Raw genomic sequence first — 22,637 nt, 5'->3', positions numbered from 1 at the left:
CTGGAGCTGAGCAGAGATCTCCAGAACTAGTTTGTGAGGATGGGCACTTTCCTGGGCACCACCTCTTGTCCCTGGTGGAATCACAACTGAACACACTTACCCTGTTCTCTGTGTCCCAATTCCTCCACTTTTTCATCTAGTACTTCCCTGTATAGTGTAGAAGACCCTCTCAGGTCACTCGCATCCTGGAACTTCTGTCTTGGGTGTTTTTCTGTCACTTCTCTAGTTTCATGGAGCAGGGGTGAACTCAGCCTATCCTATTCAGCCAGTGTTTGAGAAGAATCTACATGTAGTTTTAAGACTAAACGTGGACATTTCAACCCATCACTCAAGTAAAGCAGTTGAATTTTTCTAGTACCTTAGAAGGCCCTTTGTACCTCCACATTTTCTCCAGTGCTTGGTATCTTTCTTTTCATTTTTAAACAGTTGTATTCACACATCATACAATCCAACCTAAATAAAAATATCAGTGGTTCCTGGTATAATCACATAGCCATGCCTTCACCCCCATAGTTGATTTCAGGCATTTAATCACTGTCATTGTTCATTCTAGGCATTGCTAAGTTATACTACCAGAGTCTTTATCCTCTAACTTCTGGTGTCATACATGTCCCCATATTCTTTTTTTTTTTTTTTTTTTTGATGTGGAGACACATATATAATATAAACTCTCCCTTCTTAATCACTCCCAAGCATACTAATTCTATGGGAGTGGTCACATTCATAATATTGTAGTACCTTCACCACCTTCTATTACTAAAACTTTCCCATCTCCTCAAACAGAAACCATATACTCATGCATTATGTTTACAGCCAGCAATCCCTTGCCCTCAGCAGCATGACTTGACTGCTCTCCTGCAATGTCTATAGAAGTGTTCCGTGAGCTGCCTTCTGCACACAGAATAAATTCTGGGGTGGTGAGTCCTTCAGGCTACCACCGGGCAAATTGGGCCAGATATACATGCTCCCAGTATGTACACAAGGATTCTTTTGCTTCCTCTGAGACCAGGACGAGAGATCTCATTGGGACCATAAGCCAACTCCTCTGTGAGCCAGTGAGGGAGGGGACAACTAGGATGCCACAAGATCCTATTGCTTTTAAGTAGCTTTTTATTTTACTATTATTATTCTTTTTTATTTGTCCCTCTCCTTGTTATTGCAGTCTTTTAACTGTTTTCTTGAGCTTTGGGAAAGATATTTCTGCCAGTTTTTTCTGAAAAAGAAATTTTGTTTGTTTTGCACGGGCAGGCACCAGGAATTGAACCCAGGTCTCTGGCAAGGCAGGTGAGAACTCTGCCACTGAACCACCATTGCCCACCCTAGAAAGGAAATTTTATATCAATCTCTTCTCTTGTTTCCAATATCTTAGTCCATCATCTCTTAGGTGAATTACGACTTGGTCTTATTTGCACAATTCTGTGTCACATTCACTCCTTGAATCTGATTAACTGAATATTTTTCTAATCCCCTGTTTGATATGTAATGTCACTTGTCCTGTCCAGTGCTGCATATGTATGCTACATGCTTGTATGTAGAAAGTATCTTATAAAATCCTTATGTGGAAGATTAATGAGGGAAATCTTGTATTCATTTTTTGTTATTTTATTTTTGCATTGTTTTACTAGACTTTTTGTGTATCTCTTTCACCAGTTTATGAGTTACTTGAAGCCAGCTTTCATACCTGTCTTGTGTCCTGCACATAGTGTGACTCAATGGGTCTTTGTAAATGTGATGTGTTAGAAGAAGAGGGAGAAAACCAGAAGCCACACGCCCTGGGCCTACCAGCCAGAGCATTCATATTTAAGTTTAAACTTAACAAATGTAGATTATCAGTAATATTGCTTTGTTCAAGTAATAAAAGATAAAAATTAAGATCTGTAAAAGATGGCAAGTAAGGAATATGAGTATTGAGTGAATGATATAAGGATTATATGGTTGCAGTAGGAGCTAAATATTCACTATAGAAATATTTGAGAATGATTAAACATGAATTATATTTTGTTATGCCCACTCATTAAAACTATATTTTTACATAGTCATTATGTTTTTATCCTAAAATGCACATTTTTAATCATTTCATAGACAAAGCTGTGCTTTATCCTCTTGAAAAACAATTTTTTTTCATCCAGTAGGTCACCACCATGCCATCCATGATCATGGGCAGAGCACTAAGCATAAAACAAACATCTTTACTTGCCATTTCCAACTAATGATCAGCTAGGTATCTCTTCATCTGCCTCTTTCCACAGTACTTCTCCCAACTTTAGATACATAATTACAGATGAGGATAACTTTATTTGTAATACAGATCTGCTCCAGCATCAAGCTAATTTCAGACAGCTAACACTGCCAGGAAACTCAGAGTTAATCTAAAGAATAAAACATGGTGAAAGCTCCAAATCAGTGAAAGTTGATGGAAACACCTGGACTCAGATGCTTGTAGTCCAGGTCCTGAGACATAGGGAAGTTCAGTGGCAGTTGCAGGTATTATGCTGACTTCAACTATCATAGTCTCTCCAGATTGCTCCATCATGCAGTTGAAGATCCTTTGGCCACCACTGAAATTTAACTTTTTTGTTGTTGTTGTTAGGTCAGTACTGACAACATAAACCTCTTTATGCACTCAGCTGTGATTAAACCAAGGTTGCATCCTTGGTATTAAAATACCACCTCCCAGTTACTAAACATATTTTAAATCTTTAAGTTATCAAAGTTACCAATACTGATTTCAGGGCCATTGGAATTTGTCTGTGCAGATCAGGTTTGGACAATGAATTCTTTTTTCTTTGGTTAAAAATTTTTGTTTTAATTCTATTTTCAAATACTTTTAACATATATATTTGAATGTTTGCATCAATTCATGATTGAAAAACTTGAGATTAGAAATATTGATCTTGGGTCACTGGCTTACATATGATTCGAATTCAGATTTTTTAATGCTTAGTTCAGTTCTTAAATTCAGTTCCTCATTATGAAGCATTCTTCTGTATTTGCCATTGTATGTATCTTTGGTTTTCTTGCTTTGGTTTTCTTTTGGTACTAAAATATATTAAGGTTGGATATTCAGAATCATCAAGTTTTTTATGTAGAGGAGCTAAATGTTGGCTCCACTTAATCCTTAATAATAAAATGTGTTTGAGTCTACAGATTTTATAAAATCCTCTGTTGAGGATGACTATTTACAGGGTGGGAGAATTTAATTTTGCCTTTCACTGTAGTGAACAGAGAACAGTTCAGATCTGTGGTTTTGACTTGAGATATATGATCTCTGGTCTGCCTACTAAGAAGTATGCTATGAATAAAAGTGTTGCTAGAAGCAGGTCACTATGGAATTTAAAATATGTTTTTAAGAACTATAGCATATGCATGATTATTAGTTATATAACATTCTGAATCCAGTGTATTTTAATTACAACATCATAATAAGTATAAAAGATAAAATAAAATAGCATTAACTTTGACATAATGTGTACTTATAACCAGTAACTACTAATTTTTATTTTATTTTATAGTGGTAACATATATATAACATAAAACTTGCCATTTTAACCATTTATAAGTGTACGGTTAAGTGCATTGATTACTTTTACAGTGTTGTACTACTACTACCACCACCCCACCATCCATTACCAAAACTTTTTCATCATGCCAAAGAACAACTCTGGACCCGTTATGCAATAGTTACTCATTCCCTGTTAGTCCCTGATGACCTTTAATCTATTTTGTCTTTATGGATTTCCCTATTCTAGGTATTTCCTGTAAGTGGAATTGAACATTTTAGTTCTATATCTGACTTATTTCACTTGCCATATGTTTTCAAGGTTTATCCATGTTGTAGCATATATCAAAACTTCATTCTGTTTTTATGGCTGAATAATATTTCCATTGTGAATGTGAACCACATTTTGTTTTATTCATCTGTTGGTGGACACTTGAGTCATTTCCACTTTTGGGCTGTAGAATGATGCAATGAACGTTGGTTTACAAATATCTGTCTCAATCCCTGCTTTCTTTTCCTTTAAGTATATACCTAGAAGTGAGATTACTGGGTCATATGGTAATTTTATATTTAACTTTTTGAGGAACCAGGAAAGTGTTTTCCACAGTGCCTACATCATTTTTATTCCAACCACCAATGTGTGAGAAATTCTCCACATCTTCACCAACACTTTCTTTCCATGTTTAAAGAATAATCATCTTAGTGTGTAAAGTGGTAACTTATTTTGTTGTGGTGGAATTTTTATTTAATTCTAAAGGCCAACATTTCCTTACAAATGTCAGTTTTAGTTTAAACCTAGGACTAGTAAGATTTTCTGTTATTGGAAGCTCCTTACAGAGATAAAATATATTCATTATAAAAAGTACCAACGTTGTAGAAATTTATAACAAAGTAGTAGTGCTTATAATTTTTATCTCTTGAGAAATTTAACAGATTAGTGTCTTTTCCTTCAAATTTTCTTAAATATGCCAACATATTTTATTATTCTCTTGTTATAAAATATATTCTGTACTATTTGTTATTTTCTTGCTTAAAAACTTTTTTTAATTAGTGTTATCTCAGTATTTTGTCAGTTTTCAGAATAGAGACAAGGTTTTTGGTTTGATTTCTATTTTTCAAATAATTTAGATGATTATTTCATAAGTGCTCATTGTAAACATCTGTCCACTTTAAATGTTATAAAGAATAAAATGAAACCATATGTAATACTTCTGTGAGAATAGTCATTGTTAACAGTTCAGTTTTCTTTCGAATTTGTTCTGTGATTATATGATACACACAAGCATGCACGTATTTGTTTTTAATAAAATTTGGATCTTTTTATACAGTTTCAAAAATATCCTCCTCTTTAAGTTTAGCATTGGCAGTGTTCCATCTCAGTATATAGTTATTTAATGGCCAAATCACATTTAAATTATTAACTGTGCCTCTCTTGTTAGCTTTTTAGCCTTATTTTCAGATTTTTGTTTAAAATCCTAAGATGACCATCATCTTGTTATGTTCATTTTTAAATATTTCTTTGGAAAACTTACTTCCCTTAGGGTTTAATAAATGAACATTATTATTTATTCCTTAGGGTTCAGTAAATGAACACTTTGTCAGGTTGTCTTCTAGAGAGATTATATGGACCCCTCAAGCAAGGCATGAGAGTATAGTACTCTGGACTTTGCCAATATTGGGTGTTGCCAGTTTTATAGATAAAATATGTTAACTTGTTTTTGTGTTACATCTTTAATGTATACTTCATATGTATGATAAGTAAAAGACAGTGCTGTGTAGGCTTTGGATGCCTATTTGTTAGCCAACTGGAAATTAAAAAGTAAAATTACATGAAATTAATGTAAAAATTAGTTAGTACAATTTGAGACACTCAATATTCTATTAATTTCTGAAACGTTAGGTGGCAATGAAAATTGCAAAGCACTTGCTTTCCCTACTTTTTATAGACATATGTATAAGACTGGTAGAGTCTACTGACAAATCCACTTTGAGTTTTGATTGGAGCAAACAGTACTTGGCCTTGAAGATTGCTGGGTTGTATCAACTAAGAATCCTTTTTTCCTGTGACTGGATAAAATCTCTGTAAAAAATGGTTTGCTGAGCAAATTGGTAGTGCAATCAGAATCATAAAGGTAGTGAGTAACCTGATAAAGAGCAAGTTGCTTTAGAGGTATTTATATTTGACGTATTAATCATCGACTTTCCTTGTTCATTTATATTAGGAAGGAATCCAAAGGATTTCTAATTAGAAACAATTTTAGTAACCTGGTTTATTGACTATATTTGAACGCAATAAACAGCATCTCTTTTTTCCTTTCCTTTAATATTTTAATTGATTGCAGACATTAAGACTTTTTAGGCTGGTTTTCAAACGTGGCTGTCTTTTCTGAAACCTAAGGCAGTTTCTTTCTTTTTTCTTTTTTTAATACTGTACTTTAAAAACATATATTTATTGAGAAATCTTCATACACATATATTTCATACATGGTATACAGTCAGTGGCTCACAATACCATCACATAGCTGTGTATTCATCACTATGATTATTTTTTAAAACATCTGTATCACTCCAGAAAAAGAAATAAAAAGAAAAAAAATTATTATGCCTTACACCTTACCCCTCCCTCTCATTGAACGCTAGTATTTTCATCTATCCAATTTAGTTTACCCTTTACCCCCCATTGTTTATTTTTTTATTCTCCGCTTTTTTTTTTAACTCATCTGTCCATACCCTAGATAAAAAGAGGGAGCATCAGACACAGACACATGGCTTTCACAATCATACAGTCACATTGTAAACGTTATATCTTTATACAATCCTGTTCAAGAATCAAGGCTATTGGAATACAACTCAGCAGTTTCAGGTACTTTACTCCAGCCACTCCAATACATCATAAACTCAGAAGGGATATCTATAATGAATAAGAATAACCTCCAGGATAACTTCCTGACTGAAATCTCTCAGCCATGAAATCTCTCAGCCACTGAAACTTTATTCTGCCTCATTTCTCTCTTCCACCTTTTAGTCAAGAATGCTTTCCTTCAATCCCTTGATGCCAGATCCTGGCTCATCCTGGGCTTTCTGTCCCACGTTACCAGGGAGATTTACACCCCTGGGAGTCAAGTCCCACGTAGGAGGGAGGGCAGTGAGGTCACCTGCCAAGTTGACTTAGAGAAAGAGGCCACATCTGAGCAACAAAAGAATTTCTCTGGGGGTGACTCTCAGGCCTAATTTTAGGTAGGCCTAGCCTATCCTTTTTTTTTTTTTTTAACTTTTTAAGTTGTATAATATATATACAAAGCAAAGAAAGAAAAAAGCAGTAGTTTTCAAAGCACTCTTCAGCAGGTAGTTACAGGACAGATCCCAGAGTTTGTTCTTGGCTACTATACCATCATCTCAAATTTTTCCTTCTAGCTACTCCAGAATATAGGAGGCTAGAAGGAATAAATTTTTTTTTATCATCACGATCGACTTTTTCTTTTTTGCGTGTGAAAAATAGCATAGATACAAAAAAGTGATAAATTTTAAAGCACAGCACAACAATTAGTTGTAGAACAGATATCAGAGTTTGGTATGGGTTACAATTCCACAATTTTAGGTTTTTGCTTCTAGCTGCTCTAAGATGCTGAAACTTAAAGGGATATCAGTTTAATGATTCTGCAATCATCTTCATTTGTTAAACCCTACTTTCTCTGTATAACTCCACTGTCACCTTTGATCTTTCTATACCACTCTTTGATCTTTCATAGACCATCATTTGGGCTATGTCTGTTCTGACTTTCATTTTGGAAGAGGCTGTCAATAATATGGGGTAGGGAGATAGAACTAACTTAGCCTATCATTTGCAGGAATAAGTTTCATAGAGGCAACCCCCAAGAATGAGAGCTCAGCCTATTGAATTGCTTGTCTCTGCTGCTTGCAAGAATATCAGAAATTCTCCAGATGGGGAAGTTGAATGTTTCCTCTTTTCTCCCCAGTGCCCCATGGGGACTTCGCAAATGCTTTTTTATTCACTGCCCAAATTATTCTTGGATATATCGGGGCATCTTACTAACCTGGACAAACCAACAAAATATCACGCCTCATTCAAAATTCCATGTATTTATGGTGTTCAGCTAAACTGTCCATAGTGTGTTCGGTTAAATTAGGAAGTTCACTACCCAAAATATAAATTTTGCAACCAATAAACATCTCTCCCTTTAGTCTCACACAGAAGTTGAAGTTTGAAAATATGGACGATATCCTTAATCCTGTATTCTGATTTACCTTAGTCCTGTCCAGACCAGCTTCATTTGTATCTCTACTCAAAGTCAGAACCTTTTCTCAACTTTTAAAACATTCCTATATTGGATACTGCTGACTTTCATAGCTTCAGAGCTCTAACTCTGAGTCTTAAGTGTCACATAAATACCTGAGGTTTCTGAGAATGACCATGTTATATGCAAACAGCTCAGTATCTTAGAATTAAGTTACAACTCCTTAATATATGTGATTGCTGTAAGAGCTTACAATCTAGGACCCTTTACGATAGGCCCCAAACTGATAATCCATGCTCTTTACTTCAGTTCACCAAGTTTTTGTATCATAGTCAGTCCATATGAGTGAGACATGATAATATTTGTCTGTTTCTGTTTCTGACATTTCACTCAACATACAGCCCCCAAACTTCATTCACCTAGTTGCATGCCTCACATCATTCCTTCTTGCAGCCTGTCAGTTATCCATGGTATGTATTCACCATAGTTCCCCCTTCCATTCCTCAGTCGTACCTTTAGGCTGGCTCCATCCATTGTAGAGTGCGAACACTGCTGCCATAAACACCAGTGTGCAAATGTCCATTCCTCTCCCCACACTTAGTTCGTCCAGGTATATACTGAGCAGAGGGATTTCAGGATCATATGGCAACCCCACTCCATGCCTCCAGTGGAACCCCACACTGCCCTCCAAGGAGCTTCCCCTTTCACTTTCTCTACCGACAGTGAATAGGTACATCTGTTTCTCCGCATTTTCTCTAGCACTTATTTCTCTGTATTCATTGTTTGAACACTTTTATTCATACATCATACAATCTAACCTAAGTGAATAGACAGGCCTTGGCCACCATAATTTATTTAAAGACATTTTCTTTTCTTCCACAAAGAATCCACATGCTTTTCCCATTCCCTCTGCTTGTTGACATTTAGTTTTGTCATGATGCCTCTGTTAGTTCATTGGAAGCATATTACAAAGTTACTACAGACCCTAGTTTTGCATTGATTGTACTTTTCCCCCATATATCATCTTTTTCAACACCCTGCATTATTGACGTTCATTTGTTCTCCATCATGTAAAAACGTTTTTTAATTTATACATTTAATCATCATCATTGTTCACTCTAGGCGTTACTAAATTATACCGTCTCAGTCTTTATCCTCTAATTTTCCTTCTGGTTTCATACATACCCCCAGCCCCTCTCCCTCTGTCATACTCACATTCAGCTTCATTTAGCTTATATTATTGTGCTATGATCAGGTAGTATTGTGATATCGTTTTCTGAATTTTTACAGTCAGTCCTGTTGCACAATCTGTATTCCTTCAGCACCAATTGCCCTACCTCTCTCCTATTTCTATCTCCTGATAACCTGTGTTTTTAACTTCAGTTCTCCAAGTTTATTCATTAACGTTAGTTCATATTAGTGAGACCATACAGTATTTGTCCTTTTTTTCTGGCTAATTTCACCCAGCATGATGTCCTCAAGGTTCATCCACTTTTTTACATGCTTTGTGACTATTCTGTCTTATAGCTATGTAATATTCCATCATATGTATGTATCGTGGCTTGTCTAGCTACTCATCCTGTGATGGACATTTGGGCTGTTGCCATTTTTTGGCAGTTGTAAATAATGCTGCTATGAACACTGGTGTGTAAATATCCTTTTTTGTCCTTGCCCTCGGGTCCTCTGAAAATATACCTAGTAATGGGATTGTTGGATTATATGGCAATTTTATCCTTAGCTTCCAGAGTAACTGCCACACTGCCTTACAGAACAGTTGTACCATTTTACATTGGTAGGTAAGTCTGCCTCTTTCTCCACACCCTCTCCAGCACTTGTTGTTTTCTGGTGTTTTTTTTGTAATGGTCATTCTAATAGGTGTCAGATGATATTTCATGGTTTTGATTTGCATTTCCCTAATAGCCCGTGAAGTTGCGTATCTTTTCATGTGCCTTTTAGTCATTTGTATTTCGTCTTCTGAGAAGTGTCTGTTCATGTCTTTTGCCCATTTTTAAATTGGGTTGTTTGTCTTTTTGTTGTTGAACTAGGAATCTCTTTATATATTCTGGATACTAAACCCTTATCTAATATATGGTTTCCAAATATTGTCTCCCATTGCGTAGGCTACCTTTTTACTTTCTCGACAAAGTTATTTGATGCATAAAAGTGTTTAATTTTGAGGAGTTCCCATTCATCTGTTTATTTCTTCAGTGCTCATGCTTTGGTATAAGATCTAGAAACCACCTCCTATTACAAGTTTTATAAGATTTCTGTACGTTTTCTTCTAAAAGCTTTATGGTCTTAGCTCTAATATTTAGGTCTTTGATCCATTTTGAGTTAATTTCTGTATAAGGTGTGAGATATGGATCTTCTTTCATTCCTTTGCATATGGATATCCAGTTCTCCAGGCACCACTTATTGAAGAGGCTCCTCTGTTCCAGGTGGATGGGTGGGCGGACTTGATTGCCTTACCAAAGATCAATTGTGCATAGATGAGAGGGTCTATATCTGAACACTCTATTCAATTCTGTTGGTCTGTATATCTATCTTTATGCAGAAAGTGACTTTTGATTCAGAGGAAAAAGTGTAGTAGCATTGGTCTTACACACTTAATGAGGGTATGAAGACGTCAATTTTTATAGAAGAATGTTGTGGTTGTTCTTAGTCATTCAAAAAGGCTAAACTCACATAATGTCTTCTTCAGCTCTGTAAGAGTCCATGCATGAGAAATTGCTCTAAAATTCTTATCTCTTCCTTTCCAATCTCTCTCTCTCTCTCTCTTTTTTTTTTTTTTAAATCTTAGTGAATTGGCTAAGACATTGGATAAATTACTTATTTTTTAATATATGAATTATATTTTATCTATTAGTTAACATAACTCTGGTAAACATGTAAAAGCAAATTAGAACAAAACCTCTGCTGTTGTTTATTAATATAAAACAACTATCTAATGTTTTATTTCTGAAAGTAGCTTCATTTAAAAATGCTTAGAAAAATTAGAGTTTAGATTGTAAGCTTTAACTGTTATCATTAAATTCTGAAGTTCTTTACTCTTTTATAGCCTAATAGTTCCCTGGAACTTTGTCTTTTTGACACCTGAGACCCCGATTTGGTTCTCCAGCTCTGAAAGTCAACATGGCTCCAAACAGCAACTGTTGAAAAACTTTACCATGGTCATAAGAGCTGAATCATACAGTATTTATCCTTTGTGTCTGGCTTATTTCACTCAGTATTCTGTCCTCAAAGTTCATCCACCTTGTCATGTAATTTGATAAATTATTTTTGTAGTGACTTCTGTTAAGAGCATACTTTAGGACATTGTAAACTTAGATTGTAGTTTGAAGGTTAAACCTCAATTTTCTAGCAGATTTACCTATTCACGACATAATTTCCTAATGATTAGAATAATGAGAGATTTTTATACATAAAGATATTTACATTTATGCATAGGTACAGTTCGGCAAATATACCTGCATCCATATTTTTAAAAACTGTTTGGTTGTTAGACAGAATGATGGTTGGTAGATGCATGAATGGATTAGAAGGTGGAACAAGATAAAGGCTAGTTAGAAAACCGTGGAATGGTAATGTAGGTAAGAGTGATGGTTGGGAAGAGAAAACAAAATTAGTACAAGGATTGATATGCTAGTAATTTTATTCGTGGAATATTTATTAAAAGAAAGTTTTGCATTTTCTATTTAATTATGTCACATTTTCCTTAGTCATTTTAAAAATATCAGTTATCAGGCATTTTCCTTAAGTCTTTGAGCAGAGATTTTATGTAGCTGAGGATTAAAATGATTTATGATTATTAACAAGTGGTATAAAAGGGAAAGGGGCAGGTGAAACACAATTTTCTTTTTTCTCCCAATTGTCTTTTGAGTTACAGGATTTTTCCTGTTCTGGAATTATAAAGCATTGATTTTTACATGAACTTTCATGCAGTCAAATGCACATAATTATGTGAACTCCACTATATTGTCTTGATAATTAAATTTGACTTAGGTTATGGGAATATATGGGTGTGTTAGGTTTTCTCCCTTCTGTTTGACTTCTGAGCAAGCTCCTTGAGAAGAGTTGGTTTTAATTAATGCCTAACAAAGCGGTACTAAAGCATGCTTTATGTTTTTGCTTCTTTATGATAGGCCAATCAATTGTTTTTTTCTCTTATTGTGCCTTTCTTGGCTTTAAAGAAAAAGACTCTTCTTACTCAGTGCATTTCATATTTCAAAGTGAAACTGATAAGCATTCTTTTATTTTAGTGTTATGCTATTGAACACAGTTAGCTAGAACCCCCTTTGAGGGCCTTTGGGAGGCTGTTTCTTCCTCACCTGTCAAACATTTTCTACTTAGTGTTTTCACTGTAGTTTCAATTGAAAGGCTGTATTCCAGTCAGAGACTTTCTAACTAATGAGTCTGGTGATCTGGATTAGCAGTAAAACCAGATTGCAGACAATTTTTTTTTTGTTCTTTTACTCCTTTGGATTGTTTGCCAGTTTACCTCTATTTGCTATTGCATACAGACCCAGAAAACTTAATGTATTCTTGTGAATTTAGTAGGTCACAAACAAGCCAGAGTACAAGAAGTAAAGGAGAAACTTCTTGGCTTGCCATGTGGATATGAGGAGAGATTCCTTTTTATACGTTATTTGTATCTCATCTATTCATTTTCTTTCCCTACTTATCTCCTCCTTCCCATACATCAATTTGAAGTTTACAGGAAGAACAGGGGTGGAGGGAAAGAGCACTAACTACAAGCTTGGTTCACATCTCAGATCAGATTTGTGGGTTTTTTGGTGGGGGTCATTTTTATTTTACCAATAAAGAAGTAGAGCCATAGTCAAAAGATTATTATTTCCCTGGGTTCTCTCTATGTTCCTTTACCACTTGAAGTCTTCTGTGAGTCATTGTGTTTTCCCCCACCTCAAGCTTGTGAAACTGTTCTGACTTCCTTCTCTAAAGAAGAGGTGCATTGAAATAAGTCATTTAACTGTTAGTGATTACAGCGTAATTCCCTTCATAAGCAGCTTATGATATTGGGACCTAGAATTCCTAGCTGAATTGGTTTTATTCATAAAATATACCCTGGCTCATTTCTGACAGCTACAAACAGTGAGATGCCTCTCTATGGCTTATTAAAATATATACTGCAGTATGACAGCTTCACAGTGATTGTTTCTTAAGTTTGGCCACCCATAGAAATTTACCAACATCCTGAAACAATTACATGAGAGAATGGCTGCTGTGGTAAAGTTAAGAAGCATATTTATATGAATAATGTTTCAGCCAAGATTAAGAAAGGGAAATTAGCCAGATTAAAGTGATGGTAGTTTTAAATTTTATCGTATATGTAATATAATGAAAATAACAAAAATTTAAAAATGAGAATATGAATGAGAATTTCACCACTGTAACACATAAATCATTTTTATTTTCTGTTCTTATTTGTACTTGTGTTTGTAGTATACCTTGATTTTATTATTTGGTATATTTAGTTTGTAGTATACCTTAATTATTATATAATGCCATATATCCATTTTAATAGCCTATAAGGCCACATTTAAAAAATTAAGGATTTGGGAAACTTTGGGACTCTTGGGATGGGTGACAAAGACTGGAAATAATACTTACTTAGAGCTATTTGGTAAAGGAAATCCCTTAGAAAGGAACTTTGAAGAAATGAAGGATGAGAAGAATAAAGAACTGAAATGTACAGAGAAGGTATAATTTCAGAACCATTCAGGTAACATAATCATTCACATATTATCAGTTAGAAATTGATATAACTTATTTTATTTCTAGTGATATGGGAAACTAAAAATCCTTAAAAAAAACCTTCCTATTAAACAGCTAAAATTGATGGCTTTATGGGAGGATGGGTTGGAACTTAAAAGTCATGGTTGAGCTGGAAAGAAAGTAACATTAAAAGAAGAGAAAGTCAAATTCAGAGAAGCATGTAAGTACTTTAACGACTACTGCCTGAATCTAATTCCAGATAACTTGTACTTTCGGTTTTAAGAGGTATACATGGGACTCAGGAGACAGAGAATAGGATCCATGCAGTGGAGAGCATGAGACTAGAGATACACCTTTCTAAAATGAGACCCCAAAAGGAAGAACCAGAAAAAAAAAAATCAGCCTAGCGAAGAGAGAGAATCCAAAATTTATACCGCTCAGCCTTGGCTATGAATAGAGAGAGTATGAAGTTTGCCTTGAGCACTGAAAATCAGAAACATGCCTTCACAGAAGTTTGGGACCCCCCTACTTGTATGATTTGAGAAAAAAATCTCTAAACAGGGACTTGTTTTTGAGTGATGATAGCTTGATATTGTGCCCAGACATCAGATAGAAGTAAATTCAGATCCTTGCTGGAGAAACATCCCTCAGAGGTCAAAGATAGTATTCGAGAGAGCTATGCTCCCTGTGAAAAACTACAAAGCACATGAGGAAATAGAGTACTGTGAGCAAAAGAAACACAAAAATCAGACTCACTGGTAATTCAGGTATTGTTATTGGATATGGAATCTAAAATTAGTGTGTTTAAAATGCCTGAAAAAAACTAATGAGAGAACTGAAAGTAGGAGTAAGGGATTATGCAAAATAATCAGAAAGAATCCAGGAATGAAAGAAAAAGTATAATAATTAAAATTACGGATAAGTCCTGAAACCTAGCCCAGCTGCTCTAGAACATCAGATAGTTCCATCTCGCTACTCCATATTAGTGACATACCCTTCTAATATAAAAAATTTAGAATTGCCATAGCCCAAACAACCCTAATGAGAGGTATGGAAAAATCAAAGGTAATGGTGGAATTATACATAGAAGTTAGGACTTAACAAATAAATACGAATGGTGAATCATTCAATTGATAACTCTTTTAGTCTCCAGTATTTTAGAGCAGCTAGAAGTAAAAACCTAAAATTGTGAAATTATAACCCATGTCAAAGTCTGAAACGTGTTCTGCAACTAATTGGAAACTTATAGCTTTTTTGTATATGTGTTACTGTTCACAAAAAAAGGAAATAAAAAGTTGATTGTGAGGATAAAAAAGTATTTAAGTCCTTCAGCCTTCTAGAATTTGGAGCAGCTAGAAGGAAAAATATGAGAGGATCGTATGGTGGCCCATGACAAACTCTGGAATCTGTCCTGTAACCACTTTTTGAAGAGTACTTTGAAGACTGTTGCTTTTTTCTTGCTTTGCTTTGTGTATATGTTATACTATACAATAAAAAAAGGAAGAAAAATCAGTTGTGATGATGAATGCACAGCTATATGATAATACTGTGAACCACTGATTATACAGTTTGGATGATTATATATTATGTGAATATATAATATATCTCAATAAAATTGTATTAAAAAAACATAAGTATTTGGGACCAAAATTGAAGATATTTAATTAAAGATAAATGTTCAAAAGGCAATAGGCATTTTTTTATTAGAAAACTTGTAGTTTTTTTTTTTTATTTTTTTTTTTATTTTTTTTTTTTTATTTTTTTTTTATTTTTTTAAAGGAAAGACAGAGAGAAGGAAGGAAGGAAGGAAGAAAGGGAAACATCTTTAAACATTTTCTTGTTTTATTGTATTCTGTTTCTCCGTTTTTGTTACATGGGCTGGGGCCGGGAATCGAACCGAGGTCCTCCGGCATAGCAGGCAAGCACTTTGCCCGCTGAGCCACCGCGGCCCGCCCAGAAAACTTGTAGTTTTATAGAAAATCATACAAAAGATGCAGAGTTCACTTATACTTTCCCTCATACACACAGTTTTCCCTATTATTAACACTTTGTATTACCGTGATACTTTTTTTTACAATTAATGAAAGAATATTATTATAATTATACTATTAACAATAATCCAGTGTTCAATTAGGGGTCACTGTTTATGTTGTACAGCCTATTTTCATTTTTTATTTTTATTTTTATTTTAGTCATGTATTTGATAGTTTGGAGCTATATACCCCAGAAAAACATGTTTTTAAACTGAATCTGATCTTGTGGGTGTAAACCCATTTGTTGTAAGTAGGACCTGTTCACAAAGTTACCTCAGTTAATGTGTGGCCCAACTCAGTCAGGATGGGTCTCAATCCTATTACTAGAGCCCATTATAAGCAGAGTGAAATTCAGACACAGAGAGGAAGCCATGGGAAGCAGGAAGCTGAAGGTCAACAGAACCTGGAAGAGAAGGAAGAGCCCAGGAGAAGCCACCATGTGCATTCTATGTGACAAGGAACCAAGTACAAAGGATCACTGGCAGCTAGTACCAAAATGCCAGTCTTTGGGAAGAAAGCCTTGATTTGGACTTCTCCTTGCCTTAAAACTGTAAGCCAATAAATTCCCATTGGTTAAGCCAACCCATTGCATGGTATTTGCTTTAGCAATGAGGATGGTAAAACACATATAGTCACCCTAAAATTTCCCCCTTCCCAAATATGTAATACTCATGAATTTGCACTTCATCCTTGTGCAGGGTCGATGCTAATCTCTGTATCATTCCAATTTTAGCATCTTTGTTGCTGAAGCAAGCATAGCCAATAACCCTTTGAAAATAAAAGTAAAGATCAATATTTTTGTATCATTTGTGCTCACATATTTATATATATTAAAACATCAATATTGTTTATAAAAGCAGTAAGTTATACATCAGTAAGAAAATAATTATTGTGCTCCTGGAGAATGGAAAAATGTATAGCTATTAAAAATCATTGTTTTGAAAATTATTGAAAGATACTGAGAAATGCTCATAATAAAAATGTTAAGTTTAACAAAGAAAAAAATTACAAATTTAAGGACCGATTTAATAGCAGATTAGATAAATTGAAGAGAGTATTAGTAAATTAAAAGATAAATCTGAAGACATAATTTATCATGGTGCATAGGCAAAGAAAATATTGACATGAGGTTAAGACATGTGGAAGGAGTGAAAAGGTCTGATATATATCTCTGATAAGCAAAATGATGGTCCCCTAAAGATGTCCACATCCTTAATCCCCAGCACCTGTGAATAGGTCCCTTTTCATGGCAAAAGGGACTTTGCAGATGTTATTAAATTAAAGATCTTGAGATAGAGGGTGATCATGAATTCTCCGTTGGGCCCAGTGTAATCACAAAAGTCCTTATAAAAGGAAGAGAAAGGCAACAGATACAGAGAGATTTAAAAATGCTACATTGCTGGCTTTGAAGAAGGAGCCACTAGCCAAGGAATATGGGCAATCTCTAAATACTAGGGAAAAAACCCCAAGAAATTGGATTCTCTTCTAGAGAATCCAAGAAGGAATGAAGCCCAACTGACATCATAATTTTAGACTAATGAGAACCATTTTGGATTCTGGCCTCCAAATGTATGCAAGACAATGAGTTTGCTTTATTTTAAGACACGAGATTTGTAATAATTTCTTGCAATAGCAACAGGAAACTAATGCAACATTTAATAAAAATTTCATGGTGTAGATAAATGGGAAAACAGAGAGACATGTTAATTACTTTAGACAGATTGATTACATTTACTTTAAGTTGAATGTACATTTGAAAGTTTTTAGAATAGTCCCTTGTTCTAGTTGGCTAGCTGCCAGAATGTGTTATACCAGAACTGGAATGGCTTTTAAAAAGGGGAATTTAATAAGTTGCTAGTTTACAGTTCTAAGGCCATGGAAATGTCCAAAAGCAAGTCTATAGAAATGTCTGATCATAGGCATCCAAGGAAAGAAACCTTGCTTCAAGAAGGCTGATGAAGTTTAGGTTTTCTCACTCCATTGGAATGGCACATGATGAACAGGGTGCCATGTACTAGCTTCCTTTCTAGGCCTCTTGCCTCATGAAGCTCCCTGGCAGCCTTCTCCTTCTTCATCTCCAAAGGTCGCTGGCTGGTGGACTCTGTGGTTCTCTCGTCATTCTGTCATGGTTCTGTGGCTCCCTCCTCATTCTCAAAAGAACTCTCTCCAAAATGTCTCCTTTTTTTATAGGATTCCAGTAAACTAATCAAGACCCACATAGAATGGGTGGAAACACATCTCCATCTAATCAAGTTTAATACCCACAATGGATTGAGTCACATCTCAGTGGAGATGACCTAAACAAGTTTCCAACCTATAGTACTGAGTAGGGATTAGAAGAAAGCATTGCTCTCACAAGATTGATTAGGATTAAAACATGGCTTTTCTAGGGTACATAAATCCCTTCAAACTGCATACCCCTGAAAGAATAAAATTTGAGCTAGTAGGCAAAATGAAGTAGGGTAGGGGGAGAATATAAAATAATACAGAAAATAACAAAGCAAGAAAGAGAATAAAATAAGTGATAGAACGAAGAGAAAACAAAATATAACAATAAAAATAATACCAAATATGTCAGTGATCATAATAAATATAAATGGATTAAATACTCTAGTTAAGGACAAAGATCATCAGACTGTATGTAACAACACAAGCCAATTGTATATACCAAATCAAAAAACAAAGCTTTAATAAGGTTAGGGGAAGTTTGTGGTACCCTTGCTAGCCTCTCCTCTACCCCTCCCTGGCACACTCCAGATCTGGCCTGTGCTTATATTATGGGTCCCTGGCCCTCTTTTAGAGGGAACAGAGTAACCCTACATGAATACTGGGGTGACAGCCTGGAAGATTGAACCTGGAAACTCCTCTCTGGGTTGACTTACTACAGAAGTAGCTTGCAGACAGCCAAAGCAATGTAAGAAACATTTAAGTCAGTGTGGGCTGGGCAAAGGATTACCTGTATCAAATCATGGACTAAAACATCCAGGAGGGGAGAGAGAGTCTATTTCATAGGGAATAGAGTGAACATTCAAATTCCTGTAAATGGCTGCATTCCTAAGGCCAAGAGCAAGCACAAACCTAAGACAAGACCCGGGCTAAGGTAAGACAGAAAAGACTACACTTCACATTCACCTCAGGCTGATCCTTTTGCTGGGAGAGCTAAACTGATGACCACCAATCAAAGCAGAGCCAGTTTGCAAAGACTGTTAATAGTGTTTTTGTTTTTGTTAGCCCTCAGCACTCAGGGAAATCTGTCACATCATTAACAGGATACGCATTTAGGACCAGGCATTTCAGAGACTAAATCCCAGAGTTACTTTAAAATATTAAAATGTACAGAGTACAACAGAAGATTACCAGACAACAAAACAGAAAATGGTTACCCATCAAAGAAATAAGATAAAAATCCAGAAATCATCAGTGAAGAAAACCAGACTTGGTATGTGCCCCATTGAAACTTTTAAAATAATGATCCTCTTTATACTCAAGCAGATAAAAGAAACAAGGATACTAAAGAAACTAAAGAATATCAGGAAAACAATGAATGAGAAGCTCAAGAGGTAGAAATTATAAAGAAACTAAACAGAAATACTAGAGTTGAAGACCACAGTTACTGAAATGTAAAACTTCGTAGAGGGTTTCAACAAAAGTTTGGAGACGATAGGAAACACAATACGTGATCCCGCAGACAGATGATTGAAATTATTGAGGATGAGGAACAGAAAGGAAAAGGAATTTAAAAAGTGAAAGCCTAAGAAACCTGTGGGCCACCATCAAGCATACCAATAACATGCATTATAAGAGTCCCAGAGAGAGAAGAAAGAAAAAAAGGGGTAGAAGGAATATTCAGAGAGATAATGGTAGAAAACCTCCCAAATATAATAAAAGATATATAATATGCCCATTCAAGAAGTCCAGTGAACCCCAAAGTGGATAAACTCAAGGAGAACCACACCCAGACAAATAGTAATCAAACTGTCCAATACCAGGGACAAGGAACAAGTTCTAAACACTGCAAGAGAAAAGCAAATTATTATGTGCAAGGAAGTTCCAATAAAATTAAATGTTGATTTCTCATCAGAAACCCCATGGCAAGAAAGCAGTGGGATGAAGTATTTAAAGTACTGGAAGTAAACAATTTCTAACCATGATTTTTACAGATTTGGGATGTTAAATTTAAGTCCCATGGTAATCACAAAGAAAATATTACTATCTCATATGTAAAAGGACTTAATGAATTAATATTTTTAAAGCACTTAAAGAGTGCCTGGCATATAGGGACCCAATACGTTTTGGATGTTGTATTTGTCACTGTTCTACAGTGTGATAAATGTCTTAACAAAGTAAACCATTTTTTACAAAAGTGAACTATTTTGAGTTTTTCATTATGTCCTATAAAGTATATGCAGAGAATAAATATAAACTGCTGGATAAAGAGTGGCTTTGGTTAAGAATACTGGAAGAAATCTATTCCCTTTGCTTTTCCATGAATGGATACAATAAGCAAATGCTTTGAAGAAGAGCAGGGAACCAATATAACTTTAAACATTCTAATTAGAAGGGTGTAATTGCTTATATATTTATGGTGTAGTCAATTGTTAATAAATGATTTCTTTGAGACTGGACAATAGTAGTACTTGTATTCAATACCATAACAGATATTCAACAGCAGCCCTTCAAGTTACCAGTAAATACCCACAGTAAAATAGTGATGACTCACTCAAAAAAGCAAGAGGAAGATAATGAATGTAATGTATTTTATATTGCTATGATTAAAAGAGAGCCCTATCTTAAACTTCGGAATAGCTGAGTTTAAAATCTTGTTTTGCATGTACCCAGTGAAAGTACTGTATGTGCCTGAAGATGAAAAAGGCTTAGCTGTGGGTGCCTTTGGGAGAAAGAGCCAAATTACTTTGTAGCTAGTTCCTATATAAAACCAAGAAAGAAATACTTGATTAGGGGAACATTCATTATATAATGAGTCTTTATGCTCCCAGAAAAGAGAAAAACTTCTAACAGAAAAAGGATTTCAGAAGATGAAAGATATTTACTACTTAGGGTAATTTAATTGAGAGAAAGGAATAAAAATATAATAAAATCTTCCATAAGATCTCATTAGGGCATGGCAGGCACTCTTGTGAGATTTGTTACTGTCTTTTTTACCTTATATTAATAACTTAGTGGGAAATATAGGAAGAGATTGCAGGCTTTATGTCTAAAGTCATTAAAACCCAATCCCCCCTTCTTTCCCATACTACTTGCTGCCTTGCTTGCTGAAGGAAAGTTTAATGATATGGTCATTTCATAATTGGAAAATTTTACCAGTATTAGTATTAGGTCTTAAGCAGACAGTTTTAAATGAAATTTGCTTTGTCAGTGGCTTTAACCTAGCTTAGTATCAGAAGCAGCTACATTTATCAGTAATCAATAAAAGCCCATGGGCTTGTGGTAATTTCCTATGATTTATAAAGTGTTTTTCCTTTATAAACTCAACTGTCATGCAAATGCTTGCATATAAATGATTGTATCAACTTATTGTGGAATAAGCTTTTATTTTGAATGCTGCTCATTTCCTTAGAATAATACATTTAATTGTTCTCATTTGGATTTGAAATTGAAAAATGAGAATGTTCCCTTGAATAAGAAACAAATGAATTAAATGTATCTGCTCAGGGATACTATTGAAGAAATTAGGTCTGGTTAACAATAATGATTATGATACTCTGAACCTCTCTATAGGAAGCATTATAATTATTTAAGATTATTACTTTTAATATTATGGGTTGTTTTATTGCTGGGGTTAATAGGGTACTTTTTATTTTAAACAGGATACTTTTTCATGTTTTTTTGAGTTTCCATCCTTGAGCTAAAGACCTTAAAAGCCATATTTTACTTTAAAGACCTTAGACAACAGGTTATAAACTGGTTGCTTGCATAACATTTAAAATTTTTAAAAATTAATTCTCAACATATAAAAGCTGTGAGATTTTATTAAAAATACAGTATTTAGCTACTCTTAAAAAATCAGAGCTGGCAACATTGAGCCTGTATTCTTTTTTTTTTTTTTTTTTTTTTTTTTTTAGGAAAGGAAGGAAAGACAGAGAAGGAAGGAAGGATGGAAGGAAGAAAGGGAAACATTTTTAAACATTTTCTTGTTTTATTATATTTTGTTTGTTTGTTTGTTTTTTACATGGGCTGGGGCCGGGAATCGAACCGGGGTCCTCCGGCACGGCAGGCAAGCACTCTTGCCCGCTGAGCCACCGCGGCCCGCCCTGAGCCTGTATTCTTATATGGCAAAAAGCAACAGGAACTGAGAGATAACTATACCTTTTAAATGGAATACCCACTATCATTCACTTTACCCCACTATACACCTTCCCAGCAGTCCCCACTCATTTGTATTTCTTAGGGATCCGCAATAATGATCCCCCTCTCATTTCTAATTTTGTTTATTTGCATCTTCTTTCTTTTTAACTTCGTCAATCTAGCTAAGGGTTTGTCAGTCATGTTGATCTTGTCAGAGAACCAAATTTTGGTTTTGTTGATTTTCTCTATTTTTTTCTCCTCCAGTTCATTTATTTCCACTTTAATCTTTGGTATTTCTTTTCTCTACTTGCTTTACGATTACTTTGCTGTTCTCCCTCTAGTTTCTTCAGTTGGTCACTTAATCTTTCGGTTTTAGCTGTTTCTTCCTTTATAATGTCAGTGTTTAGAGCTTTAGTTGCATATTCATCATTTCTTAGAAATTTGCATTAATTCAGAAAAAGAAATAAAAAGACAATAGAAAAAGAAATAAAACGAACACAGGAAAGGAAAAAAAAAAGATTATACCTACCATACCCCTTACCCCTTGCTTTCATTGATCATTAGCATTTCAAACTAAATTTAGTTTAGCATTTGTTCCCCCTATTATTTATTTTATTCCATATGTTCTACTCCTTTGTTGACAAGGTAGATAAAAGGAGCATCAGACGCAAGGTTTTCACAATCACACAGTAACATTGTGACAGCTGTATCATTATTCAGTCATCCTCAAGAAACATGGCTACTGGAACACAGCTTTACATTTTCAGACAGTTCCCTCCAGCCTCTCCTTTACATCTTGAATAACAAGAT

General features: G+C 34.9%; 1 protein-coding gene, 1 non-coding gene and 1 pseudogene across 13 annotated transcripts in view; 1 reads left to right on the top strand and 2 right to left on the bottom strand.

Annotated features, from left to right (window-relative positions):
• CSNK1G1 (casein kinase 1 gamma 1) overlaps positions 1-22,637 on the top strand; it is a 214,947-nt gene that overhangs the window by 25,464 nt on the left and 166,846 nt on the right. For 2 of the 12 annotated variants that reach the window (XM_077128194.1, XM_077128190.1), the window contains exon 1: positions 642-2,761. The exons of 3 other annotated variants lie outside the window; for them this stretch is intronic. The gene's annotated coding sequence lies outside the window, so the exon portion shown is untranslated. Of the gene's footprint in view, positions 1-641; positions 2,762-13,402; positions 13,496-22,637 lie in introns of those variants that run through there. 7 more of the 12 variants (XM_077128192.1, XM_077128196.1, XM_077128197.1 and 4 more) reach the window with 7 other exon arrangements.
• Positions 2,455-2,572, bottom strand: LOC143656656 (small nucleolar RNA SNORA44). The gene has a single exon (XR_013162562.1). It is a non-coding gene; the product is annotated as a small nucleolar RNA SNORA44 (small nucleolar RNA).
• On the bottom strand, positions 16,178-16,274 carry LOC143656636 (U6 spliceosomal RNA; annotated as a pseudogene).

This window comes from Tamandua tetradactyla, chromosome 14 (assembly GCF_023851605.1).
Source record: "Tamandua tetradactyla isolate mTamTet1 chromosome 14, mTamTet1.pri, whole genome shotgun sequence".
In the NCBI taxonomy this organism is placed as follows: Eukaryota; Metazoa; Chordata; class Mammalia; order Pilosa; family Myrmecophagidae; genus Tamandua; species Tamandua tetradactyla.
The sequence above is the reverse complement of the archived record's forward strand: the minus strand, read 5'-3'. Positions and strand labels throughout refer to the sequence as shown.